At 39.4% G+C, this 15,656-nt stretch overlaps 1 pseudogene across 1 annotated transcript; it reads right to left on the bottom strand.

Annotated features, from left to right (window-relative positions):
* Positions 1-6,135: 6,135 nt before the first annotated feature.
* On the bottom strand, positions 6,136-6,680 carry LOC112608449 (annotated as a pseudogene). Its single transcript, XR_003115996.1, has one exon. The product of XR_003115996.1 is annotated as a cytochrome b-c1 complex subunit 6, mitochondrial pseudogene (transcript).
* Positions 6,681-15,656: the final 8,976 nt, after the last annotated feature.

Here is a 15,656-nt window from a genome sequence, read left to right as displayed (position 1 = left end):
GATTTCAGTTATAGCCCCTCAACTCACTGCCTCCCTGACCCACCTACAAACTTAACTGCATCTACACTTGTTCCCTGCCTTCTCTCCTATTTCCGAACTTTGTGGTACCTAAGATTTTTTCCTTCTGCTCCATGTCTTTAAACTCATCTCTCTACACCTCCTGTAAGACTACATTTTCTCAAGTGGGTCTTTCATTTCTGAGATGTTTAACTCTCCTTTTCTACCACTGCCTTCCTATCAATAATCACATCTATCTCCCATAGCAGCTCCTCAAGTATGCCATGTTCTCTCCACATCTCATCTTTTCTTAGTCCTTCAATGATGAGCATCTTGAAGAGTTTCTTTGCCTTGACTATTTCTACATTCTTACTTTCCATTCATTTCCCAAGCCAATGGAATTGGAACTCTTCTTCCAAAATTTCACTCAATCTTCTCTTGCCAAGGTCACCAGTGATATCCTAACTTCTTACTTTCTTATTTTCTAGATAGGGTGTCTGTACTATTTGCTATTGGTTACTTCTTCCTCAAAATGGACTTCTTTCCAGGATTCTCAGGCTCCTACAAAGAATCTTTTTCCTTTACTGATTTTGTAAATACTAAGGTTTCCCACGATTCTCTTTGACTATATCTTTGCCTTCAATATACTTTCCTTTTTCCTCCCTTCTTTCTTTCCTTTCTCTGTCCTTCTTTTTCCTCCTCTTTTCTTTCCCCCTACTCTTTTCTCTTCTCATTCTACACTCTCTCTTGTGGCAATGTCACTCAAACTCAAGGCTTAACCTACACTCATAGTCTAACAATTCTAAACTTGCCATCTTCTTCTTAACCTTTTTCATAGCAATAAGCACAATTTTATGATCATCTATTAACAATCTCTGCTGTGCACCAGGAGATTTTTTATCAATCTCCTTAGGCCCACAATGCCACTGCTAACCTCATCTTTAATACATGCTATGGTTTGACTCTGTGTCCCCACCCAAATCTCATTTTGAATTGCAATCTGAAATGTAATCCCACACATTGCAGGGGCGCACCTCATGGGAGGTGATTAGATCATAGAGGTAGTCCCCCCATTCTGTTCTTGTGATAGTAAGTGAGTTCTCATGAGATCTGATGGTTTTGAAAGGGGCTTTTCCTCCCTTTGGTCTGCACTTCTCCTTCCTGCTGCCATGTGAAGAAGGATGTGTTTGCTTCTCCTTCTGCCATTGATTGTGGGTTTCCTGAGGCCTCCCCAGCCATGCTGACCTATGAGTCAATTACACTTCTTTCCTTTATAAATTACCCAATCTTTGGTATGCCTTTATTAGCAGTGTGAGAACAGACTAGTACAGCACATGTAATTGTTTACCAAGTGCAGCTCTTGCTACCTCCTGATAGCAGTGTAGTCTGGTGGAACTATTAGGGAACTGCTCCGTAGACAGCTGTCCAGGCTTCTAGATTGCAGGGGAGATATCTGATCTGGAGAGTACACACTGGGAATGATCCAAAAGAAAGGAGAACTAGAAGTAGGTGAAGTCACCTAAGAAAGACTCAGAACAAGAATTCAAAATCTAGGGGTACATGAATGGTTCCTCAAACGATATCTAAATTTTACATATTGGGTACATATGTACATTGTTTCAGATAATTCATAACTTTCAAAGGTATCAGTGGATCTCAAAATTCTAAATAACCCCTAGTTTAGGGCAAAGTTAATTTTTGTTTAATTATTACATATATATGTATATACATATCAATATATATACACACACATATATAAAAATATGTATATATATTTGCACTTTTTCTATTGGGGATCTGCATCACTGATTCAATATTTGTCTTCTCCACTAGATGGCAAGCTCCAGGAGGGCAGGGTCTACATTATTTGTGATTGTATACTGAAACAGTGCACATAAAAAGTATTCTTCCCTAATTTCCTTCAGACCATCAATTCTCTTTCTTGGGCTTCAGTGACTTCATCTATAATGGTAGGTATTCATTTTTCACAATTTGTTTTTCTAAGCATCAACACTCTGGCACAGTGTTGGTCTTCATCACCACTATATCCACAGAGTCTTCTGAGCCTTAGTGCTGGATCTTCTAGTCACATAGAACAGGTGGGAAAAGATGGGAGTAATTATAATAAATTGTGATGTGTGCTACAATAATGGCATTAGAAGATGCTAAGGGAGAGGGGGTGGCGAACAACCATATCTGGAGATGCAGGCATAACTTATCTCTAGAAAAGTCCTTGGACAAGTTCACATTAGGCCCAGAGCAGGATGGACATTGCCTCCTTTAGGTAACCCCCAGAACTAATCATACTGGCCATACTCGGGCAAGCTCATAGAACTCCTTTCTAATCATTTTAGATGTCTTTTTTTTTCCTTCTCAATTTCAACTCAGGTCTCACAATTTATAAAAAAAGAGAAAATTACCTGACACCATAGTGTGTAATTTTCAAAACTACCTGTTCACCACAGCAAAGCAACAATGCCCAGCTCCCAAAGGAAGCATCATTCTCTCCTACATCCCCTTCCTTCCAACTTCATTGTGTGCTGTGTCACATGAAGGCCAGGAAGGAACAAACACACCAGAATTCAGCCCGCCTTGTGGGTTTACTACCTCATCTGAACCGCAGCCATTTGAATGTCTATAAACTTCTTTCATTTCTCCTCCTCATGGCCTTTGAGCTTTTCTTTCTTAAAATGATACTCTCATTTTTATTAAAAACAAGACTTGCAACTTCTTATATTTTTAGCCTGCACCACGTTTAAAGTAATAACTTCTCTACTTCTCCAGATTATTCCCTTCCTTTGTGCCCTATTAGTGTGATGTAGTTAAAACAAAGACGAAATCAAAACAAAGAATTTGGACTAAAAATCCTTACTTTTGAAATCCAGCTCTATATCCTGGCCAATCCATTCTTCTGTCTGCACCTTAGTTACCTCATATGTTAAATGAGCACAGTAAGAGTGCTATTACACCTTCTCATAACACTTCTTTCGGTGAGAGTTAGATCCGAAATCATGGGGCCAAGTGTGCTGTAAACTCTGAGATCCTCTATGTAAGTCAGTAATTAGTATGATTTCTTTTAAACTTTATGGTCTATTTCATACCTTCAACTTTGGTGAGCACCTTCCTTTTTTAAGTCTTTATACCTTTTCCAATTTTAGAATTTTAATCAAGCTTCTCAAAATTTACTTCTCCATGTAGTGAAAATTTGTTTTTTGGTTAATCACGTTTGTTATTCAAGGAAGCAATTCTATCTGACTAATTATTTATTCAACAAACATTTATTGTGCATATAAAATGTGTAAGTTATGATCTTCGACTTGATACAATGCAGTTCCAACTCCCTCTATAACAGTGCCACCTGATGGTTCTGATGGTTATCCCACGTGTGAGTGCTCAAAGAAGTGAGGGAACCTACATGTCAGCTAATTTCTTGAGGAGGCAGCTTTAATTTTTAGGAAGTGATCCTGAGCTAATCTATATCTTCCTGCAATTTCCACCTACTGTACTATTCTAACATTCACTGTTCTCCTCTACAAGTGTTTGGATGTTTGCAGATCACTACCAAGATACTTTTCCCAACATTTTCTTTCTCCAGGCTAAGATTAAGAAGGTTCCCCAACCATTCTTTGTTTCTGATTTGCTCTTCCTTTTCTTCTAGCCTCATGGTGGTTTGTCACCATCAAGTTTATATTGTGATTGAACCACAAATTGCAGATGTGGTTGGACCATGGTTAACTAGAGTAGGGTTATCATTTTTCCCCATCGAGCATGAAACAACTCTTAGTTCAGCCTGTAAGAGCATTAGCACTTTTTGTTCCAGTCAGAGCTCATTGTTGACTCATGCCACTGCCATACTTAAATAGAAATAAAACCTCAGACTTTAAACCTATCTTCTCTCCAAACCATATTTTCCTCATCTCTTATTTATAGAGTTGGAGTTTAAAGTGAATACCTGATATTTGTCCTATTCAATTTTATCTTTTTAGATTTGATCCAGTGTTCTTATTAGTCAAAAAGTTGTTGAATCCTGATTATCATTCAGTGTACTGGCTGTTTTTCTGAACTTCATGCCATAGAAAATTCAATTAATAAACCTTCCATGTACTCCTACTGTTAGTTAGCATGTTGCAAATTATGGTTGCAAATGAAGTTTATATACAATGTAACTGCACCCTGGGCAATTATGTTATCTTTGTTACCTTTTTTATTTTTTATTTTTTGAGAGGGAATCTCGCTCTATTGCCAGGCTGGAGTGCAGTGGTGGTATCTCGGCTCATTGCAACCTCTGACTCCCTGGTTCAAGTGATTCTGCTACTTCAGCCTCCCAAGTAGCTGGGATTACAGGCATGTGCCACCATGTCTGGCTAATTTTCATACTTTTAGTAGAGATGGAGCTTCACCATGTTGGCCAGGATGGTCTTGATCTCCTGACCTCGTGATCCACCTGCCTCAGCCTCCCAAAGTGCTGGGATTATAGGTGTGAGCCACCGCACCTGGCCTGTTACTTCTTTTTTAATCTTCAAAAATCACTACAGTGTATGAAGACTTGATACTATGAAGCATACAAAAGATATCACATCTAGCATGTAACCGGTGTTCAACAAATGCCTCTCAGGTGAACAAAACCAAGAAAGAGGTTTACCAAACCTAATTTAGAAAAAATATCAAGGAAACTACACAGAGAAAAAATAAGAGTATCCTCCATATAAAAGTTGATGAAAGGGAACACAAAGTTATAAAGGTAAATTAAATTCTGAATGGAAGTCAAAAACCAGAAGGTGTAGCTGTATTCAAAATGAGACTAAGCACTCTAAAACTGAGAAGGTACATAAAATACTTTCCCTAAAGACAGGAGCAGGGTGATGGCTGATACTGATGGCCTTCTGAGGATGTTTCGATGAGCATGAGGAAGCAGCACACAGAAATAAAGCATCCATCCCCTCAAAACACACACACACACACACACACACACACACACACACACTCAGAGAGAGAGAGAGAGAGATATGAACTAACTCCCCAGAGAACATCCACTGTGGGCCAGGCATTATGCTAAGTCTCATTAAAGTCTCCCCAAAACCTGCAAGAATGCTGAGGAAAAAAATAACAAAATAAAGAAAAAATAAAAATTAAAAATAAAGTCTCCCCAAAACCCATTGAAGTTGATACTATGGTCATGTCCACTATATAAAAGATAAAACTGAAACTTAAAAGGTTACATAAATTGCTCTAGGTCATGTACACAGGAAAGATCAGATGTAGGACTTAAGCTTTGTTATATCACTACTGCAACTGTACACAAGTGTCTGTAGGTACTGTTACACAGTTTGAAACACTGGCTACAGTTAATCGATAGTTACTACAAGAGAAAGTACTGTCAGATCAAGACTCAAAGTACAATTCCCTAAAGACCAATAAAGAAACCCCTGTGAAGGCAGGTCTAGAGCCCTCAGATCCCTCTCCAAAGAGCCTAGTCTGGGTTTTCCATTTGTGTAAGATATCTAGTTCCCCTTAGCATTTTTGTTTTCTCATGCCAGCCAGTTCTGGCATTTTATCTGTAGTCCACACACTAATGTTTAGATTGAAAAATTAGGTTGACAACATCAAGTGCATAGCCTTGGTCATCCCCCAACCCCACATCCATTCAACTCTTAGCCAACTTAAGTGATTCGCTTATGATCTTTCACCTCACTACCTTATCTGAGTCAACCCACGTCTCCTTTGATTCTCTTACTTCAATGTTCAGGTCAGTCTAATGTCTGTGTCACAGAAAGAATGCTGGAATTGGGAGAAATAAAGAAGCAATGGGATGTGAGGAATGGAAAGCAAGCATTGAAGCAATGAGAATCTAAATATTCAATTGCCAGGCAATCAATAACCTCAGGCACCTTGCAGAAGAAGATGGTAGGTTTCCAGGAGGATAGTCCTGAAAGCCCTGCAGACACATCATTTATTCACCGAATATTAATGGAGGACCCCCTATGTGTCCAGCACTTTGCTATTTACTGAGGGTACAAGAGTGTGCGAGTCAGAATCAATAGTTTACTGTCTACTGTGGATCAATGGGAAGCCTAGACACCAAAATCTTAGCACTAACTTTGCTAATGACACACGTTATTGAGATACCCCACTTTTTTTTTTTTGCAGATCACAGAACACAGAATTTTATTAAGATGGAATCACTGCGAATTACATAGAAGCTACCAGCCTAAGCCAAAATCCATGAGGTTCATGTGAACTTACAGTTACACAAATAAGAAACAAATGGTAAATCCAAAACCATAAGGAAATATTCTGATGCCCAGAAGATGAAGGCTGGGGTGAATAAGTCCACACACTTATTTCAAGTTGTTAAAGAGTTTGTGGGCCATGCAATGGTCCCTTGCATACAAGAAGTCTAAGAGCTCCTCCGTGCAATCCTCTTCTGTATGTGATCGAGAGGATACACGCTCATCACAGAGCTCTAGCCGCTCCCGGGCCTTTACACATTTCTCCAACTGCTCGCATTGCTCTCTCACTGTTGTTAGGGGATCCACTAATTCCTCCTCTTCCTCTTCCTCCTCCTCAGGATCTCCGGACTCCGGAAGCATCTTTCGCTCATCCTCCAGTCCCATGTCTGGCTACAGTTCTAGATTCAACAAGAGCAGCAACAGCGGCACCTAATCCACTTCAGGATCAAGAAGGACTTGAGACACCCCACTTTCTTCCAACTCAGTTTCCCATCTGCATAACATGTGGGTAAAAAATGCTAGACAATGCAGCAATTAAGGTCTCTTTCAAGGGTGGTGGCTGTTTTCCTGAAACAGTCAATATCTTAGATTCTTTGTTGGTGGCTTTTCTCAAGTTTGCCACTTGGATAGGGAGTGGGGAAGCTTCCTGCTGGAAAAGTTCTTTACCATTTTCATAATTGAGTTATGCACTCCCCTCTGTAGGTCTTTAATCTTCCAACATTAATCCCATCAGTTCTGTCTCTAGTGAGCCCTCAGTCCAAGATGTTTGTCTATTAAATTAAGAGTTTTGCAGAAGGGTAGAGCCATTTAAAGGCTGTAAATCACTGGGCAGTCTTTTAGCTGCTCTCTGCTCAGAGCCCCACTGCATCATCCAGCACTCATCCTGCCACTGCCTCCCCTTGGGCCTTGGCTCTCAGAGACAGACAGCTCTGGAGCGTGCAACTGGCACAGACCTGCCTACTCCAAAACCTCCTCTATAGGGCCAGCCCGTCCTAGGGGTGAGTTGATGGAGAATTTATATGAGTCATTGATTAACCTTCAGGAATGTCAAGGGCAACTTGATGCTCTCACTGGTTCTTCTTTCACCTTTTTCCCTAGTGCTTTTCATGCAGCCAGACCCGTGCTTGAGATCCTAGTTTTAATAACTGTATCGCTTGATTATATTCCTGACCCTGACTTGAGATTCGAACCAGAATAACAGAAAACTAACACTCCTGGGACCCTAATTTTTTATAAACCAGATCTTGTATATAGCTTCTATCATTTATATTTTTGTCTTTTACCTGTAAGGTAAATGATATTATTATTCCCATATTATTGATAAAGAAACTGAGGCCAAGGCAGATTACATAAAGTGCCAAGTTTTTATGACAAGTTAATGATGGAGATGAGATTTTGAATCTGAAGCTCGTTTTCACCAAAGCCTGTGATATGCATTCAGTCATTCATAGGTGCTTTTTCTTTCTTTTCTTTTTAATTAATTAATGTATATTTTTTGAGACGGAGGCTCGCTCTGTCACCCAGGCTGGAGTGTAGTGACCCCCGATCTCAGCTCACTGCAATCTCTGCCTCTCGGGTTCAAGTGATTCTCCTCTCTCAGGCTCCTGAGTAGCTGGGATCACAGGCGCCCGCCACCATGCCCTGCTAATTTTTTATGTTTAGTAGAGATGGGGTTTCACCATGTTGGCCAGGCTGGTTTTGAACTCCTGACCTCAGGTGATCTGGCCGCCTCAACCTCCCAAAGTGCTGGGATTACAGACGTGAGCCACTGTGCCTGGCCCATAGGTGCTTTTTAAATGACTACTGTCATCTGTCATGCAGGGTACCAGGCTAGTGTTGTTATGGTAACCAGAATACTTAAGATATCCACATCCTCTTGGAGGATACAGTCTGCCCTGCAGAGGTAAGCATCCCCTGAGGACATCAGAAGCATCGGTACCAGTTCTTTCTCCCTGTCTCTTCACTTGCTGATGAGATTTCTATTCCTGAACCTTCATGCTGTGGCCAGAGTGCTGTCACTTTCTAACTCTTGTCCTGTCCATCTATCTGGCTCTCAAGAAATTGCCATAGACTCCCCAAGCCACACTCACGGGGAGCCCTTGTTAAAGCATAGCATGGGCTAGCGGTAGACTGCCCAACGCTCTACTGCACGATATATCTTTCCTGCTGCTTCAGATTGTCTTCTCTTGTCCTTCCTCTGTAGTGCTTCCCCACTCCTGGGGAGGTTTTCAGGTCTTGCCCCAATGTCTGCTTGATTGTTTCAGTCTGTTGCATTCCACCTGCCTGCCTGTTTCATAATGTTTATCAGCCAAAATAAATAAAACAACGCACAATAATGAAACACAGGAACAAACCCTGGGGGTGTATTCTCCATATATATGACTCTTTTCTCAAGGACCTCCTGATCTCAGGCTGTCCCATGACACCTGCTTTCCTGGACTCCACCTAGGTTGACCTTCCTCTAAATGCCTCATGCCTCTCAATGAGGCTTCCCTGCTCCCACTCATGATGAATCTCTCCAGCTTCAGGAGAAGCTGTCATCATATGTAAAAAATGACATGAAAGATTTACTTACAATATGTAGAATGGGGATCACACAGGGGCCAGAAATCAGACAGGTTGATTCAAGTTCCAATTCTACCAGTTACCAGCTATGAGATATTGATCAGGTCCCACACGCTCTCTGGGGACGTTATTTCTTTACCTGTTAAATTGGAATATCAGAAGCTATAATGACTTTATAATGGGTCTATGTAGGTAGGCTGAACTACATTTCCCAGAATTCCCTTTTTTATGTTTCTGGTTAGGCTGCACCATAAAGGAAGAGCCCTGCAAAGTTCTGGAGGGTGGACCAGTAGCCATTTAATACCTCACATATGTTATTACTGACAAGCTGGCTCACCTAATTGACTTGAAGTAGCAGCTGGGCTTGCAACTGCTCTATTTTCCCCTGGGTCCTCCTTCAGCTTCTACCACTGCTGGGTCAGGTGCTATGTTTAACTCTATGACAAGTGATATGTATGGTGTCTGTAGAATACCTATATCACCAAGGCCAGAAGCAACAAGTTTCAGTCCATCCTCATGGGGTTTCAGCTGATGCTTGTGGATTGAGTCTGCCCTCAACCTCCAAGCTTTACATCTATCTTACCTTTCTGACTTCCAGCCCTTTGAGCTTTGAGCTCCATCTAGCATTAGATGCAGAGACAATGGACTTACAGACACACTTAACCAGCTCTCATAATTGCAAAAGGCCAAAAGCCAGTAACAGGAATTTTATATATAGGTATAAGTTTGTGTGATGAACCTGTATTTGTTTGTGTGCATGTGTGTAATCAGTAGTTCTGCTTCCCTGGTTGAACCCTGACTAACGAAAAGACCATTTATTAAACTTTCAAGAAAAGTACGAAACTCAGGAGCATAAAAGGATAACCATCAGCTCATGGATCTGCAGTTCAGCTGAAGGGACTCTTCTTCAGGCAGCATCTCTGTTGGTTACTTGGAGTGCCTGTGTTCCACTTGTGTTTATTCTGGAGCCCAGGGACATCAGTTGCATGAGGAAAACTCTGCTCCTGAAGATGACAGAAGCTCTAGGGGACAAACCCCATTGAAAAAGCACATTTTAAGCCCCTGATTATATAATGTTTACTGACATCCCATTGGCCAAATCAAATCACATGGCCAAGTTCAAAGTCAAGAGGCAGAGCGATGCACTTGCCTTTTGTGAAAGAAAGTACAAATGTGTATGGTGAAGGACATGGCTACAAAATGAAGAATGGGGGACTACACTTCCAAGAGAGTGGTTCAGAAAAGTATCCAGAAACCTGCTTCTGCCCTTTCCCAGCTATGCTGTAACTAGATAGGCTATGAATGAACTGAGCAATGACTCTTTCAATTCTGATTTTGCTACTAAGTAGCTGTGGGTTATTTAAAAAGTTAATTCATAACACTTTGTCTGAAAAATTGGAATAATAATGCTTAGCCTTGGAGTAAGACCAACTGGATTCAATCTTTTGATGATTCATTGATTTAGGGAGAATATGCAATTATAGAGTCATCAAAAGAATGGGAATAATCAGGGGTTTATTTCTTTCATTTGGTCATTTTAAAATTATTTCATTTTAAATACATTTTATGATACAATTTTAAAATTATAAGTAAAAATAAAAGACTACTTTCAAAGCCCTCACACCCAAGTTCATACCAATGCCCCCTCAAAGGAAATCATTGTTAAAATTTTGCTTATATATTTCCAAATATTTTCATGACTTTATATATATGCATGAATTACACACACATGATCATATTTTCTCATACTGTAGCTTGCTCTTTTACTTTGCTATGTCTTCATTATCTTCTTATTTTAGTCTATGTAGATCTATTTCATCCTTTTAAAATCTGTCTCATATTCCGAAGTGTGAATCTACCAGAATATGTTTAACATTTGCTCTGTTAATGATCATGGAAATTCTTCCAGATATGCCTTAACAAACCCAGTGTTGAAGTTTGTACCTGTCTTTGTGTAATGTGAGAATGTTTTCTATAGGATAGACACCTAAGAAACTGCTGGGTCGAAGAGTATTCATGTTTTTGAAATTTTGATAGATAACTGCCACACTGCCTTCAAACAAAATTAAAAAGAAGAAAGAAAAAAAGCCTGATCCAATCTACAAACTCACCAACATTATAGAGAAGTACCATGTCTCCAAATATTTCACAACACACAATGCCATCAATTTTTGAGATTTTTTTCTAATAACGGATTGGATGGTTGTCACAGGACTATTATGATGAATGATGTCAGTAGGCACAAGCAAAGAATATGAGTTCTTTTAATTTAGTAAAGAATACCATATTAGTCCATTCTCATACTGCTATAAAGACTTACCTGAGACTAGGCAATTAGAAGAAAAGAGGTTTAATTTACTTACAGTTCCACAGGTTATACAGGAAGCATGGCTGGGGAGGCCTTAGGAAACTTACAATCATGGTAGAAGGCAAAGGGGAATACTGGGGGAACCTACCCCCAATATTTCAATGTAGGTTCCTTCTATTTTCCATAAGTGTCAGACAGCTGAGAAATAACAAGAGACAGTACAAAGAGAGGAATTTTACAGCTGGGCCACTGGGGGTGACATCATATATCGGTAGGACCATGATGCCTGCCTGAGCCTCAAACCACCAAGTTTTTATTAAGGGTTTTAAAAAGGGGAGGGGATATAAGAACATAGAGTAGGTACAAAGATCACATGCTTCAAAGGGCAAAAAGCAGAATTACTAATAAGGGTCTAAAAAGGATCACATGCTTCTGAGGGAACAGGACAAAGGGCAAACACAGAACTACTGATAAGGGTCCAACAAAGATCACAAGGCAAAGGACAAAAGCAGAACTACTGATAAGGGTTTATCAGTACAATACAGTACAATACAGTGGTGCACGTATTGTCTTGATAAACATCTTAAACAACAGAAAACAGGGTTCGAGAGCAGAGAACTGGTCTGACCACAAATTTACCAGGGTGGAGTTTCCCAACACTGGTAAGCCTGAGGGTACTGCAGGACACCAGGGCATATCTCAGTCCTTATCTCAACAGCACAAGACAGACATTCCCAGAGTGGCCATTAATAGACCTCCCCGCAAGGAATGCATTCCTTTCCCAGGGTATTAATATTAACATTCTTTGCTAGGAAAAGAATTTAGCAATATCTCTCCTACTTGCACATCCATTATAGACTCTCGGCAAGAAGAAACATATGGCTCTTTTTGCCCGATCCTGCAGGCAGTCAGAACTTATGGTTGTCTTCCCTTGTTCCCTAAAAATAGCTGTTATTCTGTTCTTTTTCAAGATGCACTGATTTCATATTGTTCAAACACACACGTTTTACAATCGATTTGTATAGTTAACACAATTATCACAGTGGTCCTGAGGTGACGTACATCCTCAGTTTACAAAGATAACAGGATTAAGAGATTAAAGACAGGCATAAAAAATTATGAAAGTATTATTTGGGAACAGATAAATGTTCATGAAGTCTTCACAATTTATGTTCCTCTGCTGCAGCTCCAGCCGGTCCCTCCATTCGGGATCCCGGACTTCCTGCAACAAGGGAAGCAGGTATGTTTTCTCATGGCCAGCAGGAGAGAGAGCAAAGGGAGAAGTGCTACAAATTTTTTTATTTTTTATTTTTTTAGACCGAGTTTCACTCTTGTTGCCCCGGCTGGAGTGCAGCAGCATGATCTCCGCTCACTGCAACTTCTGCCTCCTGGGTTCAAGCAATTCTCCTGCCTCATCCTCCTGAGTAGCTGGGATTACAGGCATATGCCACCATGCCCAGCTAATTCTGTATTTTTAGTAGAGACAGGGTTTCCAAATGTTGGTCAGGCTGGTCATGAACTCCCAACCTCAGATGATCCTGGTCACAAACTCCCAACCTCAGATGATCCACCCACCTCGGCCTCTCAAAGTGCTAGGATTACAGGTGTGAGCCACCACACCCAGCCTAAGTGCTACACACTTTTAAATGATCATATCTGGTGACAACTCACTCACTATCATGCGAACAACAAGGGGGATGTCTGCCTCCATGAGCCAATCACCTCTCACCAGGTCTATCCTCCAATGATGGCAACTACAATTCAACATGAGATTTAGGTGGGGATATAGAACTAAACCATATCAAATAATAAACTTAATCTCCTGAAGACTTAACAGTGTTCTCTTCACTATAGGGGCAAATTTTGTTGGTCTTAAATCCTTCACAATAAGTCTTTTTGTAGGTGATACAACTCAAACAGAGTAGAAACCGTACTGAGCCTGCAAGTAGCTCAGCTGTGGTAGGCAAGATGGTTCCCAGAAAGTGTCCATGCCCTAATCCCCAAAACCTGTGAATGTTACTGTACAAGACAAAAGAAAGATTGCAAATGTGATTGTGGTTAATAATCTTTAGATGGGGAGATTATCCTGCATAATACAGGTATGTTCAGTCTAACTGTGTGAATCCTTAAGAGCAGAAAACCTTTCCAAGCTGTGATCGGAGAGAACCATGTTTACAGAAGAGTAATCAGGGAGATACTATGAAGATGGGGGAAAGGGTTATGAACCAAGGAGTGGGCAAAGACAGATGCTTCCATAGAGCCTCCAGAGTGTAGTGCAGCCCTGCCAGTGTCTTGCTTTTAGCCCAGTGCGATCCATATCAGACTTCTCAACTACAGAACTGTAAGATAACAAATTTGTATTCTTTAAACCACTAAGTTTGGGTTCACTCATTATACTCACAACAGAAAATTAATCTAGTTACCCTCCTTGTTTGTGTTCTGGGGCAGAAAGGCAGTGATAATCTCCTTTAGGATTCTTCCTAATGAAATGTGGGTTAGGCTCCTGCCTACCCACTAAGTACAAGGAACTGACAAAAACCATAGAACATTTGTCAGTATTGGCTGCAGGAATTAACCAAAGGTCAGTGTATACATGTTTGACAGGCATCATCTACCTGGCAGATACAGATGCAACATACAAGCCTGTTTGACTTAATGAAAACTATTATTTCAATTGTGCCTCAGTTTTAATTTGTTTAATTGTGAATGGGGTTAGTTTTCCATGTATTAATTAGCCATTTTTTAATTTGCTGGCTTACAGCTTTCACTAATTAATCAAATGGGTTGTTTGCCTTGTGATAATGACTGTAAAAACTATTTATATATTTTGTATTCAAACCTTTCGTCTGTTAAATTTGTTGTAACTATTTCTCTCATATATATATATATGTTTTATATATCTCTATATATTTCTATGTAGACATGTATAAATCATGTTCCACATAACAACATTTTCATCAACAATGGACCAACAGTGGTCCTGTAAGATTATGATGGAACTGAAAAGCTCTTATTGCCCAGTGACATCTTAGCCATTATAATGTCATTGTGCAATGCATTACTCAGGTATTTGTGGTGAACCTGGTGTAAGAAAACTTATACAAATGTAAAGCACATACAATTATATACAGTACATAATACTTTATAATGATAATAAATGACTATGTTACTGGTTGATGTATTTACTGTTATTATATTTTTAATCATATTTTAAAGTGTCCTTCTACATCTTACATATATGTAAAGTTAATTGTAAAATGGCCTCAGGCAGGTCCTTCAAGAGGTATTCCAGAAGAAGGCATTGTTACAGGAGGTGACAGCTCCATGTGCATCATTCCCCCGAAGACCTTCCAGTGGGACAAGATGTGGAGGAGGAAGACAATGATAATAATGATCCTGACCCTATGTAGGACTACATGAATGTGTATGTTTGTGTCTTATTTTCTAACAAAAAAGTTTGAAAAGTGAAAAGCATTTAAAATAGAAAAAGTGTATAAAATAAGGATATAAAGAAAAATATTTTTGTATAGCTGTACAATATGTTTGTGTTTTAAGCTACCTCTTTTACATTACTACAAAAAGAGTAAGAAAGTTCAGAAAGTTTAAAAGTTTCTGAAATAGGAAAGTTACAGTAAACTAAAGTGAATTTATTATTGAAGAAATTCAAATATAAAAATAAATTGGGTAGCCTAAGTATATAGTGTTTATAAAGTCTATGGTAGTGTATAGTAATATCCTACCTCTTCACATTCACTTTCCACTCCCTCATTAACTCACCCAGAACAACTTCCAGTTCTGCAAGCTCCATTTATGGTAAGTGCCTATACAGGTGTACCAATTTTTATCTTTTATATTTTACTGTGCCTTTTCTATGGTAAGGTATGTTTAGATACACAGATACTTACCAGTGTGTTACAATTGCCTACAGTATTCAGTACAATAACATGCTGTACAGGTTTGTGGCCTAGGAACAATTGGCTATATCATATAGCCTAGAGGTGTAGTAGGCCACACTATCTAAGTTTGTGTAAGTACACTCTTTGAGATTCACGCAATGATAAAATCTCTCCTAATGATGCATTTCTCAGAATGTATCCCTACTGTTAATCAACACAAATGTGTGTGCAACTCTCTCTCTCTCTCACACACACACACACATACACACATCGGTCAGTTTGTGTTTTTCTCTGTTTCTACTGGGTATTGTGACTTCTATAAGAAGGCTTTGGCAAACTAGGTTTATTTTTATGAATTACCTTCTACCTTATTCTACCATTATTCAGTTTATGACTTTATGCCCATATTTTGCTCTTTATACATGTGAAACTTATTTTTTAAATTATTTTGGAGTTTTAAAAAAATGTTAATTGACATAATAAATGTACGTACTTATGTTGTACACTGTGATATTTTGATGTGTGTATTCAATGTGTAATGATTAAATCAGAGTAATTAGCATGTGTATTACCTCAAACATTTATTTTGTGTGTGTGTGTGTTGGGGACATTCAAAAGCCACTCTTCTAGATATTTGAAAATACACAACTAATTGCTGTT

This window comes from Theropithecus gelada, chromosome 15 (genome assembly GCF_003255815.1).
Source record: "Theropithecus gelada isolate Dixy chromosome 15, Tgel_1.0, whole genome shotgun sequence".
NCBI lineage: Eukaryota > Metazoa > Chordata > Mammalia > Primates > Cercopithecidae > Theropithecus > Theropithecus gelada.
This window is presented reverse-complemented; position numbering and strand designations above follow the sequence as displayed.